At 51.7% G+C, this 14,674-nt stretch overlaps 1 protein-coding gene across 3 annotated transcripts in view; it reads left to right on the top strand.

Moving 5' to 3' along the window:
- The window catches only part of CLIP2 (CAP-Gly domain containing linker protein 2), a 118,527-nt gene that overhangs the window by 34,929 nt on the left and 68,924 nt on the right, over window positions 1–14,674 (top strand). The window lies entirely within an intron of this gene.

Below are 14,674 nucleotides of genomic sequence, written 5' to 3' on the forward strand. Positions count from 1 at the left end.
TCCTGCCTCAGCCTCCTGAGTAGCTGGGACTACAGGCGCCCACCACCTCGCCCGGCTAGTTTTTTTTGTATTTTTTTAGTAGAGACGGGGTTTCACCATGTTAGCCAGGATGGTCTCGATCTCCTGACCTCGTGATCTGCCCGTCTCGGCCTCCCAAAGTGCCGAGATTACAGGCTTGAGCCACCGCGCCTGGCCACTAGCAGCAATTTCTTATCCATTCTCTGCAGTTTAAAAAATTGTGATTGAGCTGGGCATGGAGGCTCATGCCTGTAATCTCAGCACTTAGGGAGGCTGAGGTGGGAGGATCACTTCAGGTCAGGAGTTCAAGACCAGCCTGGCCAACATGGTGAAACCCCGTCTCCACTAAAAATACAAAAATTAGCCAAGCGTGGTAGTGGGCACCTGTAGTCCCAGCTACTCTGGAGGCTGAGGCAGGAAAATTGCTTGAACCCAAGAGGAGGAAGTTGCAGTGTGCCGAGATCACACCACTGCACTCCAGCCTGGGCTACAAGAGCGAAACTCCATTTAAAAAAAAAAAATGACGATTGTTTCTTACTTATCACTTTGATAAATGATGCTGTGATGAGCATCTTTGTGCACAAAGCCTGGCTTTGATGACACTCCAGCCAGCAGGATAGGTCACTGCCCATCTCATCTGATTGGCACAAAGTTTAGAGAGACAAACACAGCCGGGGCCAGACTGGACAATCTGGGTCCTAGGGAAGGGGGTCAAGGAAGGTTTGAGCCAAAGTCATGGGCAGTTGGCAGGACCGGGTCCCTGGCAGAGCCAAATGGACAGCGTGAAAGGGCGAGGAAGCTGCAGCGTGAGGCCCGTGGGCAGAAGCCCATGGGAAGGGCCTGCCCAGTGCAGCCTTGTGAAGGCCCAGGCTCTGCCTCCAGGATGGCAAATCCTCTCCAGCAATGAGAAGCCAGACGAGAAAATTCGGGGGATGAGGTAGGGTGGGGAAGAGGTGTTCCATGTGGAGGGAATGGGTGATGCAAAGGCCCCGAGGCTGGAATGAATTTGGTTTGTTAAGAAAGAAAAAGGCCGGGGACGGTGGCTCATTCCTGTAATCCCAGGACTTTGGGAGGTCAAGGCTGGTGGATCACCTATGCCAGGAGTTCGAGACCAGCCTGGCCAACATGGTGAAACCCCGTATCTGCTAAAAATACAAAAATTAGCTGGATGTGGTGGCACATGCCTGTAATCTCAGCTACATAGGAGGTCGGGGCATGAGAATCGGTTGGACTCAGGAGGCGGAGGCTACAGTGAGCCGAGATCATGCCACTGTACTCTAGCTTGGGCAACAGGACAAGACTGTCAAAAATAATAATAAAATAAAATAAATAAAATAAAATAAAATAAAATAGCCAGCATGGTGGCTCATGCCTGTAATCCCAGCACTTTGGGAGGCTGAGGCCGGAGGATCACTTGAGCCTAGGAGTTCCCGACCAGCCTGGGGAACATAGTGAGACCCCATCTCTACCAAAAAAAAAAAAAAAAGTTTGAATTAGCCAAGCATGGTAGTGTGTGCCTGTAGTCCCAAGTACTCGGGAGGCTGAGGCGGGAGGATCACTTGAGCCCAGGGGTTGGAGACTATAGTGAGCCATGATCACACCACTGCACTCCAGCCTGAGTGACAGAGTGAGACCCTAAAAAAAAAAAAAGAGAGAGAGAGAAAGAAGAAAAGTCTGGATGGAGAGTGTGAAAAGAGGTTAGGGAGGACAGCAGGGGCAGGCCTGAAGGACACAGGGTTTGGGTTTGTTTTACGAGTGGTGGAGGTTGGGCACAATGACTCAAGCCTGTAATCCCAGCTCTTTGGGAGGCTGAGGCAGGAGGATCACTTGAGGTTAGGAGACCAGCCTGGCCAACATGATGAAACCCTGTCTCTACTAAAAATACAGAAATTACCTGTAATCCCAGCTACTCGGGAGGCTGAGGCAGAGTCGCTTGAACCTGGGAGGCGGAGGTTGCAGTGAACTGAGATTGCGCCACTGCACTCCAGCCTGGGCGACAGAGTGAGACTCCATCTCAAAAAAAGAAAAAGGAAAAAGAGCAGAGGGGACCGGGCACGGTGACTTAAGCCTGTAATCCCAGCACTTTGGGAGGCTGAGGCAGGAGGATCACTTGAGCAGTAGAGTTTGAGTCCAACCTGAGCAACACAGCAAGACCTCGTCTCTACTGAAAAAAAATTAGGCACGGTGGTGCATACCTGTGGTCCCAGTTACTTGGCAGCCTGAAGTAGGAGATCCGCTTGAGCCCAGGAGGAAGTAGGAGATCCGCTTGAGCCCAGGAGGTCAAGGCTGTCGTGAGTTTTGATCACACTACTGCACTCCAACCTGGGTGAGCGAGCGAGACCCTGACTCAAAAAACAAAAAAAGGATGGTGGGAATGGCTGGAGGACACCAATGGAAGAGTGATGGGACCTTGTTAACAACCCTTGGGCCACTGTACAGAGAACGGGTTGTAGGGTTAAGAGCCAGGTGGGGATACCAGTGAGGAAGCTGTGGTTATCTGGGGGTGGAGGGGGCTCATTACCATGAGTGGGCAATCAGGGAAGACTTCCTGGAAGAAGCTTGAATGAGCTCAGCCTTGAGGATGGGGGCAGGGCAGTGGGTAGAGTTTGAAAATGAGAAGAGGAGGAGGAAGGACCTGCAGGCAGTGGGGAAAGGGCATGGGCGAAGGTACCCAGTGGGCTGAGCTTGGTCCAGTGAGGAGTGGGGCTGTGTAGTCTAATGGCTGGAGAAGGGCACCCGCCTGGCCCAACCCTGGGGCTGGGGTATGGCATGCGGCGAGAGAGTCTTATTGAACCTTCTGGGTACTTTCCCCTTTGTTCCTCCCAGATTTAGAGAGGCATAAATTCTGGCTGTGATCCAGCTCTCATGCTCCTCCTAGCCCTGCTCCTGCTGTGTGACCCTGGGAGAGTGGCCTAACCTCTCTGAGCCACAAATGGGATAATAGCATCTCCCTAATGGGATCAAGTGAGTTAATGAACACAGACTGCCTACAGGTAGAAAACTCATTAAAGATTAATTTCTTTTCCTTTCACCCATCCATCATCTCATTACAGGAAAATTTGAAAGTGATAAAAGAAAAAAACGTCCATTATCCTTTAAACTTCTCCCCTCCCCCTTACCACTTAACCTCATCACTGCACAGCCTAACCAGGATTCCGTTAAGGATGGGCCATGTTTATTGTGGTCCCATAGGATTTTAGCAGAGCTGAGCATCTCCTGTTGCCAACATTGGCAGTTCCTGAGTTTTTGAGTTTTAGCCATTGTCATGTTGCAGCGCAATTACTTTATTTTATTTATTTATTTATTTATTTATTTATTTATCTATTATTATTTGAGATAAGTCTCGCTCTGTCACTCGGGCTGGAGTGCAGTGGCGCAATCTTGGCTCACTGCAACCTCTACCTCCTGGGTTCCAGCGATTCTCCTGCCTCAGCCTCCTGAGTAGCTGGGACTACAGGCGTGTGCCACAACACCAGCCAATTTTTGCATTTTTAGTAGAGACGGGGTTTCACCATGTTGGCAAGGCTGGTTTCAAACTCCTGACCTCAAGTGATCCACTGGCCTCGGCCTCCTGAAGTGCTGGGATTACAGGCGTGAGCCACTACGCCCGACCTCCATTTTTTAATCTTCTTTTTAAGAGACAGGATCTTGGCCAGGCACTCACGCCTGTAATCTCAGACCTTTGGGAGGCCAGGGCAGGTGGATCACCTGAGGTCAGGAATTCAAGACCAGCCTGTGCAACATAGCAAAACCCCATCTCTACTAAAAATACAAAAACTTAGCTTGGCATGGTGGCGGACGCCTGTAATCCCAGCCCTTTGGGAGGCCAAGGCAGGTGGATCACCTGAGGTCAGGAGTTCAAGACCAGCCTGGGCAACATAGTGAAACCCCATCTCTACTAAAGATACAAAAAATTAGCCTGGCATGGTGGTGGACGCCTGTAATCCCAGCTACCTGAGAGGCAGAGGTTACAGTGAGCAGAGACCACACCACTGCACTCCAGCCTGGGCAACAGAATGAGACTCTTTCTCAAAAAACAAAGACAGGAGACAGGATCTCGTTATATTGCCCAGGATCCACCTCCTGGTCTCAAGCAATCCATCCTCCCACCTTGACCTCCCAAAATTTTGGAATTACAGGCGTGAGCCACTACACCTGACCCATTGTTTATCTTTGTTGTTGTTGTTGTTTTTGTTTGTTTTTTTGAGACGGAGTCTCACTCTGTCGCCAGGCTGAAGTGCAGTGGCGCGATCTTGGCTCACTGTAACCTTCGACTCCCTGGCTCAAGCCACTCTCCTGCCTCAGCCTCCTGAGTAGCTGGGATTACAGGTGCTCACCACCACACCCAGCTAATTTTGTATTTTTAGTAGAGACAGGGTTTCACTATGTTGGTCAGATTGGTCTCCAACTCCTGACCTCAGGTGATCTGCCTGCCTTGGCCTCCCAAAGTGCTGGGATTACAGGCGTGAGCCACCGCGCCTGGCCCCGGCCTAGATATCTTATGTTCGGATGTACCAACACTTCCCTTGTGTTACAATTGCCTTCAGCATTGAGTACTGTAACATGCTCAACAGGTTTGTAGCCTAGGATCCGTGGGCTAGACCATATAGGTTTGTGTCAGTACACTCTCTGATGTTCACAGGCCAAAAAGATTGCCTAATGATGCATTTCTCAGTTGGTATCCCCCTCAGTAAGTGATACATGACTCTATTTCCTTCCAGTCTTTTTTCCTATGACACAAGTTGTTGTTTTATTTTTTTTTTATTTTTATTTTTTGAGATGGAATCTCGCTGTTTTGCTCAGGCTGGAATGCAGTGGCACAATCTCTGCAACCTCTGCCCCCTGGTTTCAAGCGATTCTCCTGCCTCAGCCTCCCAAGTAGCTGGGATTACAGGCGCCTGCCACCATGCCTGGCTAATTTTGTATTTTTAGTAGAGACAGAGTTTCGCCATGTTGGTCAGGCTGGTCTCAAACTCCTGGCCTCAGGTGATCCTCCTGCCTCGGCCTCCCAAAGTGCTGGGATTATAGGTGTGAGCCCCTGTGCCCGGCCACAGGTTGTTGTTTTAAACAGCTAAGTCGTGCATTCTACTTTTTCTCGTCTTATTGCATACTGTGGGAAGCACCTCCCTGTGCTACTGCAATATCATCTGCTGTCATTTGAATGGTTCCCTGGAGGGAACGGACTGTAGTGTGGTGTGTGGCATGCCACCTGTTTCCTGGTCACATTGCCTGGTGGTCTGGGGATGGGGACGAGGACTACCTGGGGTCTCCACCCTCAAAGCTGTCCCAGAGGGAGAAAGTGTCCCTCCGAGAATCCCCAGTTGACTGGGGAGCCACACCTTGTACCTGACCTTGGAGATGGTGGCAGCAGAGGCTGTGGCTGGGCTTGATGGTGTCCTCTCCCCCAACTGCACCCTGGCTGCTGCCTTTGCAGGGCAGAACCAGACTCCCAGGCTGGGGAAGGAGGTGGCCAGCCTGGAGCAAAACCGAGTTGGCTGAGGCAACCAAACCCTAGCAGAGAGAAAGGGAGAATTCTGCTGCCCGGGGCTGCTTTTGTTCCTGTTCCAGGATCTCTAGAGAAAAAAAAAAAAAAAAGCCTCTGGGAAGAGTGACAGGTGGAAGAGCGAGGAAAGGACAGTCCCCCCAGTCCTGTTGGCCCATCGGGCTCCCTCACCCACCCGTGCAACTGGCTATCTGTTCTCCAAGGGGCTGGAGGTGGCCATACCCATCAGAGGCTGGGACCCTGGGCAGTGGGCAGCTCGAGATGCGTGTGGCAGAGGCGTGTGGCAAAGGCCGGGGCCTGGCGGTGGTTTGTAGGGAGGGGAGCACACTGGAGTCTGCTATGGGAACAGGGCTGTGGCTGTCTCCCAAAACATGAGCTCAGCCTCCAGCAGAGGATCTGGCCAAGGGACGGGGCCTGGACCGGCTCCCTTGCTGCCCACCCAATGGAGAGGGGAGGGCCTGTGTCCTCAGAACTGTGCCACACAGGGAGCAGCATTTGAGAGGGACTTTTGAGTGGGTCTCTCACACTAGGAGGTGGCACAGGGCTACAAGCGAGAGGTGGTCAGAGCAGGTGGGCAGGAGGGCGGTTTGGGATCCACCTGGGGGCAAAGTCCTGGGTGGAACAGCATGGCGAGGGACAGCCAGGCCAGGTGTGATCGAGCACACCTGGAGGCTGCTGCAGACGAGGCGGTCGGGTGACACCGGAGCAAGGATTCAAGTGGTAAGCAGGAGTCGCCCCGGCTGCCATTCAGGGAAAAACATCTAAGCAGAGGGAACAGAGGCTGCAGAGGCCCTGAGGGCCCGGCATGGTGGCTCACGCCTGTAATCCCAGCACTTTGAGAGGCCGACATGGGTGAATCACTTGAGGTCAGGAGTTCAAGACCAGCCTGGCCAACATGGTGAATGCTCGTCTCTACTAAAAATACAAAAATTAGCTGGGCATGGTGGCGCACACCTATAATCCCAGCTACTAGGGAGGCTGAGGCAGGAGAACTGCTTGAACCAGGGAGGTGGAAGTTGCAGTGAGCTTAGATCACGCCATTGTACTTTAGCCTGGGCAACAGAGTGAGACTTCTCAAAAAAAAAAAATGTGGGGTGCTGGGCTGCAGTGACCTGGGTCCTAGGTGAGGACTGGTGGGACTGATGAATACAGGGGCCAACTGTGTGCCACTATCTTCATTTTAAAGATGAGACCATTGGCTGGGTATGGTGGCTCATGCCTGTAATCCCAGCACTTTGGGAGGCTGAGGAGGGCAGATCACTTGAGGTCAGGAGTTCGAGACCAGCCTGGCCAACATGGTGAAACCTCGTCTCTACTAAAAATAACAAAACTTAGCCGGGTGTGGTGGCGCACGTCTGTAATCCCAGCTACCTGGGAGGCTGAGGCAGGAGAATGGCTTGAACCTGGAAGGCGGAGATTGAAGTGAGCCAAGATCATGCCATTGCACTCCAGCCTGGGCAACAAAGGAAGACTCTGTCTCAAATAAAATAAAAATAAAGATGAGCCCACTGAGGCTTGGAGTCTCAGCTGCATTGCCCAGGGTTACAGGGCGAGAGCTGAGACTCATGTCAGACTGAGCTCCTGCTGCCTCCCCAGGGGTGGGGTGCCTGGGGGACCGAATCCAGTCCCAGCCCCACACACTTGGCTCATGCCCCGGACATGTGGATGGAGGAGGAGCTATCTGTTCCCATTAGGTTGGTCACAACTGTCCCCTAACGTACCTGTGGACTTGCCTCATGCTGGAGACCCTGGAGATTGAGGACAAGTGTGTGTGGGAGTATCACCCACCCTCAGACAGGGAGCTGGGCTATGTGAGGCAAGGCCCACCTCCTATTTGCTATCCTCAGCTGCCCCTCCAGGACGCACACAGGACTGGGCCCAGGGCATTTTTTTTTTTTTTTTTTTTTTGAGACAGAGTCTCGCTCTGTCGCCCAGGCTGGAGTGCAGTGGCACGATCTCAGCTCACTGCAACCTCCGCCTCCCGGGTTCCAGCAATTCGCTTGCTTCATCCTCCCGAGTAGCTGTGATTACAGGCACACACCACCATGCTTGGCTAATTTTTGTATTTTTTAGTAGAGATGGTGTTTCACCATATTGGTGAGGCTGGTCTTGAACTCCTTACCTTGTGATCTGCCCGCCTCAGCCTCCCAAAGTGCTGGGACTACAAACGTGAGCCACCATGCCTGGCCTATTTTTGTTTTTGAGATGGAGTTTCACTCTGTCACCCAGGCTGGAGTGCAGCAGCGCTTTCTCAGCTCACTGCAACCTCCACCTCCTGGGTTCAAGAAACTCTCGTGTATTGCTGGTGGGAATGTAAAATGGTACAGCTGCTTCAGGAAAGTCTGGCAGTTCTTCAAAGTTTGTTTTGTTTTTTGAGACAGTCTCGCTCTGTTGCCCAGGCTGGAGTGCAGTGGTATAATCTCAGCTCACCGCAACCTCCACTTCCCAAGTTCAAGCAATTCTTCTGCCTCAGCCTCCCAAGTAGCTGGGGTTACAAGCATGTGCCACCACACTTGGCTAATTTTTGTATTTTTAGTAGAGTTGGGGTTTCACCATCTTGGCCAGGCTGGTCTTGAACTCCTGACCTCAAGTGATCCACCCGCCTCGGCCTCCCAAAGTGCTGGGATTGCAGGCGTGAGCCACTTTACCCGGTCAGCCTTGTGGTTCTAGCGCACTGAGCTCAATGTCCCTGTACCCTGTGTGTGTTCCAGATCTTGGCACCAGCCTGAAGTGTCTGAGTTGGGGCCCCCACCCCCCACAGAGGATGGTGCCTTTCTCTTTCCTTTCTGTACATTTCTAGGAGCCTCCCCAGCCCCAAGAGAGCAGGTAGGATTGTCCCCATTTTAAGTGACTTGTCTGAGATGTTGAGCAAATTCGTCCCTTCAAGGGCAGCTTCTCAGCTCTCCACTGACCACATCCTAAACTTTTTTTAATGGCATCAGGACGGGGAAGCCAAACCCGCTCTTCTGTGGCTGGTGGGGGTGGGGGCAGGGCTGCCTTCTAATGCCCCTGACGTGGTCCAGGATCGATCTGATGGGGCGGGGGCCCGGCTGCCAGCACCTGCCTGCCTGCCCGGTGGCCTGGCCACAGGCTTCTCCATGGGGAGCTGGCTCTGTTCTTTCCAGGGTAAGACACCCGGGTCGCTCTTGCCCTGGGTTCCCCAGCCTCCTGTGCTGGGCAGGGACTGTGCTCTGCTGGTTTGGGAGGAGGGGGCCCAGAAGCGGGGTTTGGAGTTCCATTTGGTTCAGGAAGAATGCCGAGTAGAGCCTGGGATTCAGGACGGTATGGGCTGGTGGAGGGAGGATCCCTTCTTTAGGGCTGGATGCTGCAGAGGCTGGGCCTGGGGTGACCACGGGAGAGAGGTGAGCTTCAGATGGACCCCTCCCAGGTCAGGGTGGGCTGGGGGATGTAGACTCAGTCCTCCCTGGAGGAGGCATGGACTGAGGGGTAGAAGTAGGTTGGGGTGGACCCAATGCGGGGGCTGCTGGAGGGAAAGTGGCTCCCTCAAGGAATGCTATGGAGACCCCATTCCTTCCCTCGTAACCTCTTCCTTTGAACACCTTCTGGAGAGAAGAGGGGGCTCAGGAGAGAAAGCCATTTGAGATTTTCGGGGCATTGATGCATGTTCCTTTGCAGCCACCAGGAAGCGGGAGTCAGGTGTGGCCCGTCTGCATTTCAGCCCAGGGGTTCCAGGGAATGAGAGGGGAGTTGGTGTGAGTCCACCTCCTGGGGCTGATGTTCTGGGGGTGTGCAGACACGCACCCCGGTTAGCCTGGGAGGCAGGTTATGCAAACCAAGGGGGAACAGAGCCCCATGGGGTTGGGAGGGAGAGAGACGCAGTGGGCCCCTTGAGGTGGCTGCAGATGAGGGGGTGTGGAGTTGCTGTGGACGGGCAGGAGGACTTCCTTAGGTGATCCCAAGAGTAAAGAGCTATACTCAAGGCAGAAGGACGGAGCTTTGCCTGAAACAGCCCGCTTGATGCCTGTGGTGCTGGTATAATGCCTTTTTTCTTTTATTTCTTTTGAGAGGGTCTCACTCTGTCACCTAGGCTGGAGTGCAGTGGTGCGATCATGGCTCACTGCAGCCTCCAACTCCTCTCTCAGCCTCACAAGTAGCTGGGACTACATGTGCGCACCACTATGCCCTGCTAATTTTTGTCTTTATTATTATTATTATTATTACTATTTTTGAGACGGAGTCTCACTCTTTCGCCCAGGCTGGAGTACAGTGGTGCGATCTCGGCTCACTGCAAGCTCTGCCTCCCGGGTTCCCGCCATTCTCCTGTCTCAGCCTCCCGAGTAGCTGGGACTACAGGCACCCGCCATCATGCCTGGCTAATTTTTTTTTGTATTTTTTTTTTTTTAGTAGAAACGAGGTTTCACCATTTTAGCCAGGATGGTCTCGATGGTGTCGATCTCCTAACCTCGTGATCGATCTGCCCGCCTCAGCCTCCCAAAGTGTTGGGATTACAGGCGTGAGCCACCGCGCCGGGCCATTATTGTATTATTTTGTTGCCTCCTGAGCTCAAGTGATCCTCCCACCTCGGCCTCCCAGAGTGCTGAGATAACAGACATGAGCCCCCGCACCTGACCAGCGTGATGCTATATTAAGAGCACCTCTCACTCCCACAAGCACCCGGGTTTGAATGTTAAATCGTGTGGTCACCTTATTATAGCCCCTCCTTTGCGGTCACAGTGCTGCTCATTGGCACATCAAAGGCTCTGAAAAGTCCTGCAGACAAGTAGCCTTCACTTTGTTGAAGTTGCTGTTTCTCAAGCTTATTTGAACTTGGAGGTTAAATCGTTGTTTGTTTTCATAATACCTAGGAACACACTGTGAAGCTATGTTCTGTGGAACATTTAGGGAGGGACCAGGTCCTAGCAGAGGATGCTTTTTTATCTGCCGCCAAACCACTGGGGCAGAGGGCTGAGTTCATCACACATCTCACTTCATGACATGTCAACATTGTCTGTCGGTCCCTGCAAGGTCCCTCTCGGTTATTTAATTTATTTATTTATTTATTTATTTATTTATTTATTTATTTATTTATTTATTTATTATTTGAGACAGAGTCTCGCTCTGTGACCCAGGCTGGAGTGCAATGGCACGATCTCAGCTCACTGCAACCTCCGCTGCCTGGGTTCAAGCAATTCTCCTGCCTTGCCTCCCAAGTAACTGGGATTATAAGTGTGCGCCACTGCACTGACTAATTTTTGTGTTTTTAGTGGAGACAGGATTTCACCATGTTGGCCAGGCTGGTCTCGAACTCCTGACCTCAAGCCATCTGCCTGCCTTGGCCTCCCAAAGTACTGCAATTACAGATGTGAGCCACTGCACCTGGCTATTTTTTATTTTCTATTATTTTTACTTTTTTTGTAGAGATGAGATCTCTCTATGTTGCCCAGGCTGGTCTTGAACTCCTGGCCTCAAGCGATCCTCCTGCCTCAGCCTCCTGAGTAGCTGGGACTATAGCTTGAGCCACCGTGCCTAGCTTCCTCTTGGTGTTTCTTTTCTTTTCTTTTTTTTGAGATGGCGTCTTGCTCCCATCACCCAGGCTGGAGTGCAGTGACACAATCTTGGCTCACTGCAACCTCCACCTCCCGGGTTCAAGCAATTCTCCTTCCTCAGCCTTCCGAGTAGCTGGGATTATAGGCATGTGCCACCATGCCTTGCTAATTTTTGTATTTTTAGTAAAGACGGGGTTTCGCCATGTTGGCCAGGCTGGTCTCGAACTCCTGACCTCAGGTGATCCGCCTGCCTCGGCCTCCCAAAGTGCTGGGATTACAGGTGTGAGCCACAACGCCCAGCCGGTGTTTCTTAACTGATTCATATTTTGTTGTTCCCTATTCTTCTTCCCCCACCCCCAGGCCACCATGCCCTGTGCTGGATGTGGGAAAGCTCTTGAACTCTGCTGTGTCACCAAGAATCACATCATAAACACTGTCCCACATAACCTGGACAAATAATGTTTTAAAGGTTGCTTAATAATCTGAATGACGTGACCATCATTTATGTAACTGCTCCTCGGTTTGGAGGCACTTAGATTCAGTTTTTTATTTCTGTGAAGGTCAAGATAGTGAGTCAGTTTTTTCCCTTTCTAAATTATTTCCTTGGGAAATAGGCTAAAGAGCGCATTCCTTATTTTAGTTTTACTTTTAAAACATACTAGATTGCTGGCTGGGCACCATGGCTCACACCTGTAATCCCAGCACATTGGGAGGCCGAATTGTAGCTGCTGGCACCCCCACTCCACCCCCTTGCCAGGCCCTGTTTGGCCATGCCTGTTGTCCACAGGGTCTGACAGAGGGTCTGGCACCTAGTAGGTCCTCAGGAAGTGGGGTCCCTCCTGATAACATTGAGCAGGTATGGAGAAGGCCAGTCCCCCCATCCCCAGGCAGGGCAGGACCCGCGTCGTTGCAGGCGGAGGGGAGAATGCGTCATCTGGGCGCCCTGGTTATCCCCACCAGCTGCAGGACCACACCACCAGCTGCAGCCACCTGCACCATGTCCTTAGGCCCTTGTCATGCTTTGAACTTGAAACTTGCAGTAAATTCCTCTGTGGCTCTTATCTGGGCAGGAATCTCTATCTAGGGAATAAATCAACTGCATGGAGGAGGTTAATTTAAATTTTTTTTTTTTTTTGGAGACAGTCTCACTCTGCCGCCCAGGCTGGAATGCAGTGGCACGATCTCGGCTCACTGAAACCTCCACCTCCCGGGTTCAAGCTATTCTCCTGCCTCAGCCTCCCAAGTAGCTTGGATCATAGACACCCACCACCACACCCAGCAAATTATGGTATTTTTAGTAGAGACGGGGTTTCACCATGTTGTCCAGGCTGCTCTTGAACTCCCGATCTCAAGTGATCCATCCACCTTGGCCTCCCAAAGTGACCAAAGTGATAGGATTACAGGCATGAGCCACCGTGCCTGGCCTATTTTACTTATTTTAGAGATGAGGCCTCACTCTGTCTCCCAGGCTGGAGTGCAGTGGTACAATCATGGCTCACTGAAGCTTCCACTCCCTGGGCTCAAGCAATCCTCCTGCCTCAGCCTCTCAAGTAGCTGGGACTACAGGAGGGAGCCACCATGTCTGGCTAATTTTTATGTTTTTTGTAGAGACAGGGTCTCACTGTGTTACCCAGGCTGGTCTCAAACTCCTGGCCTCAAGCGATCCTCCTGTCTCAGCCTCCCAAAGTGCTGGGATTACAGGCGTGAGCCATGGCGCCCAGCCTCATGTGAGGTTTAAGTCTGTGCTGCTGGGCCCAGCTGGAAGTCAGTAGCGGCTTTTTGCCTTCATGGGGGTTTGCTGGGGAACTTGGAGGGCAGTGAGGCCCAGGCTGTGCCCATAGGGAGCTCCCAAACAGCTTGCCTTTGACTGGCCTGTGAGGGTATGGACCGAGGAAGCACCTGTTAACCGGGTTTCAAAAACTCCATTGTATATACATCGGCTTCCCTGGGAGGAGTCTTAGGACATGGAGAATGTCAGTGTTGGGAAGGACCTTAGCTATTTCTGACCTAGTCCTTTGTTATGTCATGAGGAAACTGAGGCACCCATCTGGGAAGGCACAGACTTGGCTCGTCCTGGCCAAGCCAGTGTGTCACTGATGACTCCCTGGAGAGACAGGGAATTTCCCATGGTTTCCCAACTGCAGGAAACTGAAAATGTCTCAGCATGCATGGAATTTGATGAGGGTTTTGTCCCTGTGATTTGGGGGCAGCTGAGGGTCCCACTACTGAGAGAAAGAATGAAGCGAAGTACCACGTGCAGTTGCCATGGGCTCGTGGCTTGGATTTTTGCAGCTGTTGAAACAGCTGGACCCTGGGCCTGTGACCCCTGGGAGGGGAGGGAGTTGGGGAGAGATTACCTGAGGGTCCGCCTGGGCCGGGACAGCTGGGGACAAGGACAGCTGAGCAGGCAGCTTCTCACCAAGAATAGCCATGCTGGGTCACCTTCGACCTGGGGACCCTTCTCTGGGCTCTAAGCACGGAGGGCAGGTAGAAACAGACCTTAGCTGGGCTACAGCGGTTCTGTTCAGTTAGCAGAGGTCACAGAGCTCTCTCTCTGCATAGGAAAGTGCCCTAGAAATGGATATGGGGTAGGAGCTGGCGCCTGCCAGGCACCCACTGTGCGTGTGGTCAAGACAAATGGTTCTGGCCCGGCGTGGTAGCTCACGCCTATAATCCCAGCACTGTGGGAGGCCAAGGCAGGAGGATCGCTTGAGTCCAGGAGTTTGAGACCAGCCTGGCCAACATGGCAAAACCCTATTTCCAATAAAATACAAAAAAAATAAAATAAAAATAACCTGGCCTGCTGGTACACACCTATAATCCTGGCTACACAGGAGGCTGAGGAATGAGAATTTCTCGAACCTGAGAGGCGAAGGTTGCGGTGATCAGAGATTGCGCCATTGCACTCCAACCTGGGGACTCCAGCCTGGGCAACAGAGTGAGACTCTCGTCTCAAAAAATCAAAAGAAGGAGGGTTCTGAAGCCAGACCAGCTGGGTGTCCTACTCGGCCTGGATGACCTTACCCTGTTTCCAAATCTGCAAGGTAAAAATATGATGTATTCTTATAATGAATAGCCTGGCATGGTGGCGCATGCCTGTAATCCCAGCTACTTGACAGGCTGAGGCAGGAGAATCACTTGTACTCGGGGTGCGGAGGTTGGAGTGAGCTGAGATTGTGCCAGTGTACTCCAGCCTAGGCAACAGAGCGAGACTCCGTCTCAAAAAAAAAAAAAAAGTGCCCTGTCCATTGAGGAACATGCAGTTGGCACTTCATAAATGTAGCTGCTATTTTAATTATTTTATTTTGTTATATATTATATTTGTTTTTTAATAGAGACAGGGTCTTGCTATGTTGCCCACACTGGTCTTGACCTCCTAGGCTCAAGTCATCCTCCTGTCTCAGCTTCCCAAGTAGCTGGGATTAGAGGCTGTACCACTGCACCCAGCTTATTTAATTAATTTATTTATTTTTAAGAGATAGAAGTCTTGCTATGTTGCCCAGGCTGGTCTTGAACTCCTGGACTCAAGTTATCTGCCTGCCTTGACCTCCCAAAGTGCTGAGATTACAGTTGTAAACCACTGTGCCTGGATTATTTTATTTTATTTTCTTTCTCTTTTCTTTTCATTTCTTTTTTTTTTTTTTTT

This window comes from Piliocolobus tephrosceles, chromosome 8 (genome assembly GCF_002776525.5).
Source record: "Piliocolobus tephrosceles isolate RC106 chromosome 8, ASM277652v3, whole genome shotgun sequence".
In the NCBI taxonomy this organism is placed as follows: Eukaryota; Metazoa; Chordata; class Mammalia; order Primates; family Cercopithecidae; genus Piliocolobus; species Piliocolobus tephrosceles.